The sequence below is a fragment of the Myxine glutinosa genome, chromosome 11 (genome assembly GCF_964187855.1).
Source record: "Myxine glutinosa chromosome 11, kmMyxGlut1.1, whole genome shotgun sequence".
In the NCBI taxonomy this organism is placed as follows: domain Eukaryota; kingdom Metazoa; phylum Chordata; class Myxini; order Myxiniformes; family Myxinidae; genus Myxine; species Myxine glutinosa.
Genome location: NC_136271.1, coordinates 68,108,240 through 68,114,590, shown reverse-complemented (window position 1 = coordinate 68,114,590; position 6,351 = coordinate 68,108,240). Strand labels below are relative to the sequence as shown.

At 43.0% G+C, this 6,351-nt stretch overlaps 2 non-coding genes across 2 annotated transcripts; both read left to right on the top strand.

The window, feature by feature from the left end:
* Positions 1-1,996: 1,996 nt before the first annotated feature.
* Positions 1,997-2,069, top strand: TRNAK-UUU (transfer RNA lysine (anticodon UUU)). The gene has a single exon. It is a non-coding gene; the product is annotated as a tRNA-Lys (tRNA).
* Positions 2,070-5,167: 3,098 nt separating this feature from the next.
* Positions 5,168-5,240, top strand: TRNAK-UUU (transfer RNA lysine (anticodon UUU)). The gene has a single exon. It is a non-coding gene; the product is annotated as a tRNA-Lys (tRNA).
* The last annotated feature ends 1,111 nt before the right edge of the window (positions 5,241-6,351 follow it).

The window sequence follows — 6,351 nt, the reverse complement described above, 5'->3', positions numbered from 1 at the left end:
ATTACTAGGGCATGCCCGTACTATATATAAGCTAGGACGTGCCCGTACGTGGGTGCCCGTTCCTTGCCAAAAAAAAAAAAAAAAAAAAATTTGTGTAGGGGTGTGTGTGTGTAAACATCCTAGGGCGTGCCCGTACGTGGGTGCAAAAAAACATGCGTGCAAACAACAACAAAAAAAAACTTTGAAACCACGTGGCAGTAACGACCACAGAACCCCCCCCCCCCCCCCCTCTATTTACATGAATGGTTTGGTCCATTCGCAACGACCACAGAACCCCCCACCCCCCTCTATTTACATGCAATGGTTTGGTCCATTCGCAACGCCAAAGCGAACGGCGAACGGCTAAATCGCCATAGCTCGGTAAGTACTTGTCCGATTAATTTCAAACCTTGAAAAGGCACATCCTCAGGTCCCCAGCAATATACCTGGCAAGTTTAAAGTATATCGGACCCGTGGTTGTCGAGAAACAGCGGTCACAGACAAACATACACACATACACACATACACACATACACACATACACACATACACACAGAGATTAATGGAATTATAGATAGACTAGGGCATGCCCGTACTATATATAAGCTAGGACGTGCCCGTACGTGGGTGCCCGTTCCTTGCCAAAAAAAGAAAAAAAAAAAATTTGTGTAGGGGTGTGTGTGTGTAAACATCCTAGGGCGTGCCCGTACGTGGGTGCAAAAAAACATGCGTGCAAACAACAACAACAAAAAAAAACTTTGAAACCACGTGGCAGTAACGACCACAGAACCCCCCCCCCCCCCTCTATTTACATGAATGGTTTGGTCCATTCGCAACGACCACAGAACCCCCCCCTCTATTTACATGCAATGGTTTGGTCCAAAGCGAACGGCTTGCAGTGTTTGGTAAAGAAATCGCCATAGCTCGGTAACTACTTGTCCGATTAATATGAAACCTTGAAAAGGCACATCCTCGGGTCCCCAGCAATATACCTGGCAAGTTTAAAGTATATCGGACCGGTAGTTGTCGAGAAACAGCGGTCACAGACAAACATACACACATACACACATACACACATACACACATACACACATACACACATACACACAGAGATTAATGGAATTATAGATAGATTACTATTACGAAAACGATACTACTGAAACGATGCCACTGTATTGAAAATCCTGGGCTTAATTTGTCCAAAGTGATCCAAAGGTGAGGCATGAAGCCTAAGGCCTTTACGTCCCGCACTGTCGGAAGAGCTGTAACGCCGATGCTTCTGATATTTCATGGTCATTTTTACAAACGGTTTGTTTGTGTTTCACATTGAATGAAAAATGTAACGGTAGAGCATGGCAATTGTGATATATGACAGGTTCGACAATATGTTCGGCATGAACGGCATATAAATCAAAATGGCGGTGTGTGGAAAGTCAGCCGCAGCTACGCCGTAATGACATCAGATGTAGTCACATCACCCTGTCATGTGACCAGTTCATCAGCTCTGATTGGTGTACATCAGAGGGGACAAAATACTTACATACATACATACGGACGGACAAACACCATTATAGATGGCTTTGCCTGATGGGCTAAGCCATAAGAAAAATTTGCACAAGTATGTTAATCACTCCGGTTTGTGTATTTGTCTGTCTGCTCACTTATACTTCCCTTCAGGTCACAATTATAAACCGATGTTCATGAATTTTCATCTGAAAAATCATCAATTTTCATCCGATTGACTTAAACATTCAACGGCATTTGCATAGTGCCTCAGTGAATTGGGAAACCAACTATTTTTCAGGTCAAAAGGTCAAAGGTCAACTCAAGGTCAAACTTCGTCCAATAAACATCAGTTTCCATCCAATAAACAACAATTCTTACTTTCCTCACAGAAGTCATCGACGTTTAAATCCTTTGTCCCCACGTTGAACATCAATGGTCAAAACACATTTGATTTTAGCTTTCGCAATACAGAACAGAAGAAAGAGAAGGGCGAAAGAGCAGAAGAAGAGAAGCCCGAATAGCTCAGTCGGTAGAGCATCAGACTTTTAATCTGAGGGTCCAGGGTTCAAGTCCCTGTTCGGGTGCTAATTATTGTACCAGCTTCTTCATCGTTGGAGCATCTGCTCCTGCATCGAATTTCCTTCTGAGGGAATTGATTATTACTTGTTAAACACCCACACCCCTTGGAGAGGAGGGATGGAGGTGTGTATGCGGGTTGCTGCTCCTCCTCCTCATAAACAGCCACGACTATTCCCACGCTCTGGTCTCGCTTGGCGCGAGTCCTTCACGAACCAGCTGCCCAGGTCTCACGTCCAACGACGATGAGGGCACGAATTTAGAATTCGTTCATCGCTCCCTTCTCTTCGTGAAGGACACTGTGGGATCCTCAACGTCTATCCGAAGAACGCCACATTGATGAATCACCCTAACCTGTTTTTTTATTTATTCGTACGCAGCCTGTAGCTCGGCGGGTAACACAAAAAACTGTTCACAATGTCATTCAAGCATGAAACATGACAGTGATATTCTTATACAGATGCTCTTTAAATCCAGTCGTTTAATTAGCCACCTAGAAATTCAACATGGCGGCCATTTGTTTCAAAATTGCCGCCAAAATTGCTAAAGTGGTTCTGGTTTTTCCGACCTCGCAAGGTTGAACAGGCTGAGTTGTTGTTGTGTTGCCCCAGTCAGTTCTGGTTGGAGATATGGAGATAGCCGATTTCGGGCATGGAGATAGCCGATCATCTCACAGGAGCGACCCAGAGATCCCTCACATCCAAGATGTTGTGGTCTTGCCTGCACAGACTTCCATTATCTATTTTATTGTGTGGGGAGCGGCCTGGTAGCGGTTGCAGGTGTCGTCAGTGGTGTCGTCGAGTCTATGTTTGTCGTGTAAAAGTTGTGGGTGGTGTCCACAGTGAAGGCGCAAAAGGTGAACACCATCAGACCTGGGGAGTCATTTCTCTGTGTCATCGATGGGTGTGGGTTTTGGGCCCAGGTTGTTTATTGTGTTTATGGAAATGTGGGTGTGGATGTTTTTGTAGTACCCGTTATTTGGTGGGGGGGGGGGGGGGAGGTGGGTGTTGCGAAGGATGTCACTGTGGTGTCTTTCTCGTGTAGGTTTAATGTGTCCATGGGCCTGAGGGTGGTTGTGCAGAGTGGCCACAAAGTCCCTATGCATACTCGTGTGTCCTCTGTTCCATATTACTTGCACAATCGAAGATTTTTCAAGTATGTTGGTTGGTTTTGTGGGTTATTCTGTCTGTCGTTTGTTACTTCGCAAAAAAAAAAAAATTTGACAAGTTTGTTCATCACTCCAATTTGTGTGTTTGTGTGTGTGTTTGTTTGTCCGCTCACTTATCATTGCCTACAATTCACAATTTCAAATCGATCTTCACGAAACTTCACCAAATAGTAGAGTTCCTGGTCCGACAAATTCCTATATCATTTTGAGGTCAAAAGGTCAACATAGGCCAAAGGGCAACCACTTTTTTCGAATTTCTAAAATCCTCAATTTTCATCCGATTGACTTGGAATTTGAATGTGATTTTCATATCGGCTAACTGAATTCAACCACCAACAATTTTTTGAGATCAGCCTAGGCAAAAGGTCAACATAGGCCAAAGGTCAACCACTAATTTTCAAATTTCTAAAATCCTCAATTTTAATCCGATTGACCTGAAATTTTTAATAGGATTTACATATCGGCTAACTAAATTCAACCACCAACTATTTTTGAGATGAGCATGAGCCAAAAGGTCAACATAGGCCAAAGGTCAACAACCATTTCAAATTGCTAAAATCCTCAATTTTCATCCAATTTACTCGAAATTTGAATAGGATTTGCATGTCAGCTTACCGAAACCAACCACCCACTATTCTTAAGGTCAACATCGGCGAAAAGGTCAACATATGCCAAAAGGTAAACACAGGCCAAATTTCTAAAATGGTCAATTTTCATCCGATTAAATTCAAATTTGAAGCCGATTTGCATGTCAGGTCACAGAACTGAACCACAAATTATTTGTCAGGTAAAAACGATGCTCTGCTGAGTACCATTCTACTTTGTTCTCTTTTGCCAAGTGTCGCATCTATGAGTGATTTTTCATTACTTGCCGGAATAGATTCCAGCAGGTATGTTGGTTTGGTTCTTTTTGGTTTGTCTGTCTGTCTGTCTGTTTGTGCGCAGTACTACGTCCACATCGTTGCACATAGCATCGCCATACTTTACACACATGTTTGCCTTGCCCTGGAATAGACTGTGCCTTGATTTGAATACTTACCTTGATTGATTACAACAGCAATTAATAAAAACGTATTATAATTAGAAACTCGCTGCGGCGTTTGCCTAGTCACCGCGCCCTCCAGCGGCAAAAAATATATCAAAATGGCGCAGGTGAGATGAACTGTCAAGAAATTTAATGATTTTTGTCCGATATTGTTGAAATACTGCTTGTGATACCTCACAGGGGAAGAATAAGTACATTCACAGGGGAAGAATAAGAAGAAGTAAGAATAAGTACATAAGATTTTTTTTAAAGTACATTCCGGTAAGTGCTCAGTCTCTGACCGATTTTTCATTTGTCTGTCTGTCTGTTTGTTTGTCACTTGTCTGCAGGTCACAATTCCAAACCGATCGTCATAAAACTTCACCAAGTTGTAGAGGTCGTCATAATTGAGAAGCATATTGATTTTGAGGTCAAAGGTCAAAGGTCATCTGGAGGTCAAATTTCTAAAATCGCCATTTTTCATTTGATTGCCATGAAAATTTAACAGCATTTGTATATTGAGTCACTAAATAGGGAAACCAACTATTTTAGAGGTCAAAAGGTCAAAGGTCAACTCAAGGTCAAACTTCCAAAATCATGAATTTTCATCTGAAAAATCATCAATTTTCATCCGATTGACTTAAACATTCAACGGCATTTGCATAGTGCCTCACTGAATTGGGAAACCAACTAGGTTTCAGGTCAAAAGGTCAAAGGTCAACTCAAGGTCAAACTTCGTCCAATAAACATCAGTTTCCGTCCAATAAACAACAATTGTTACTTTCCTCACAGAAGTCATCGACGTTTAAATCCTTTGTCCCCACGTCGAACATCAATGGTCAAAAAATATTTAATTTTTGCTTTCGCAATACAGAACAGAAGAAAGAGAAGGGAGAAACAGCAGAAGAAGAGAAGCCCGGATAGCTCAGTCGGTAGAGCATCAGACTTTTAATCTGAGGGTCCAGGGTTCAAGTCCCTGTTCGGGTGCTAATTATTTTACCAGCATCTTCATTGTTGGAGCATCTGCTCCTGCATCGAATTTGCTTCTGAGGAAATTCATTATTACCAGAAACACCCGCACCCCTCGGAGAGGAGGGATAGAGGTGGGCATGCGGGTTGATGCTCCTCCTCTTCATAAACAGCCACGATTATTCCCACGCTCTGGTCTCGTTGGCCATGGGAAGCTTGGCGCGAGTCTTTCACGAAACAGCTGCCTAGGTCTCACGTCCAACGACGAGGGCACGAATTTAGAATTCGTTCATCGCTCCCTTCTCTTTACTCTAGTAGCTCATGGTGGTTGAGTATGCACTTTATTGTACAGACCTAAACTCTTCAGGAATCCACTAATTGAAGGTCCAGGAACAATATTTGGTTGGTAACACATTTGCCACTGACGGCGAAATAGCTGAAATGGCCATACCCCTTTTTGGGCCACGCCCCCTTTTTTGCCGTGACTGTATCTACAGAACCGTTGGACCTAGGAGGTTGCCCGACCACTCAAAATTTGCGCAATGGCCACATTATGGGGGGTCAGTAATACATTTTCATATCCAAAAGTCAATGGTTTTTAAGATAATTGCCAAAAACCGATTTCAACATGTTACGAACTACAATTGTATGATACCACTGTGGAAGTGTAACTCAGTGTAACATATTGATTGGCCCTGGTAACTTATTAATTAACCTGGTAACAAAGCAGATACATTTTATGTGTATGAACAATGTAATCTCTTGAAACACCTGGTCAAGGCCCCAGGCTAGAGCACCCCCCCCTGCTGTGTAAATGGAAATCACAGCAGGAGGGGAGCGAGCTGATGCCAGGACTCGGTGCGATGCATGACCTCGGGACATTAGCGGAGAGGAGATTAAGTCCAGTTTGGCGATATAACGAGAGCAAACGTTGAGTAAAGTAGACTTGTCCTCAGAAGCCCTGCCCGACGGAACGATGGAATGAACGAGTACTTGCTACGTGAAGCGCTGACCGAACGGGAGTGTCGGATGAACGAGAAGGACCAGCGAAAAGAGTTAACCTGATCCATTATATTATGCGGTATCATTTTGGTAATTGGATGAAGTGAATACAGTTTAATAAACTAGA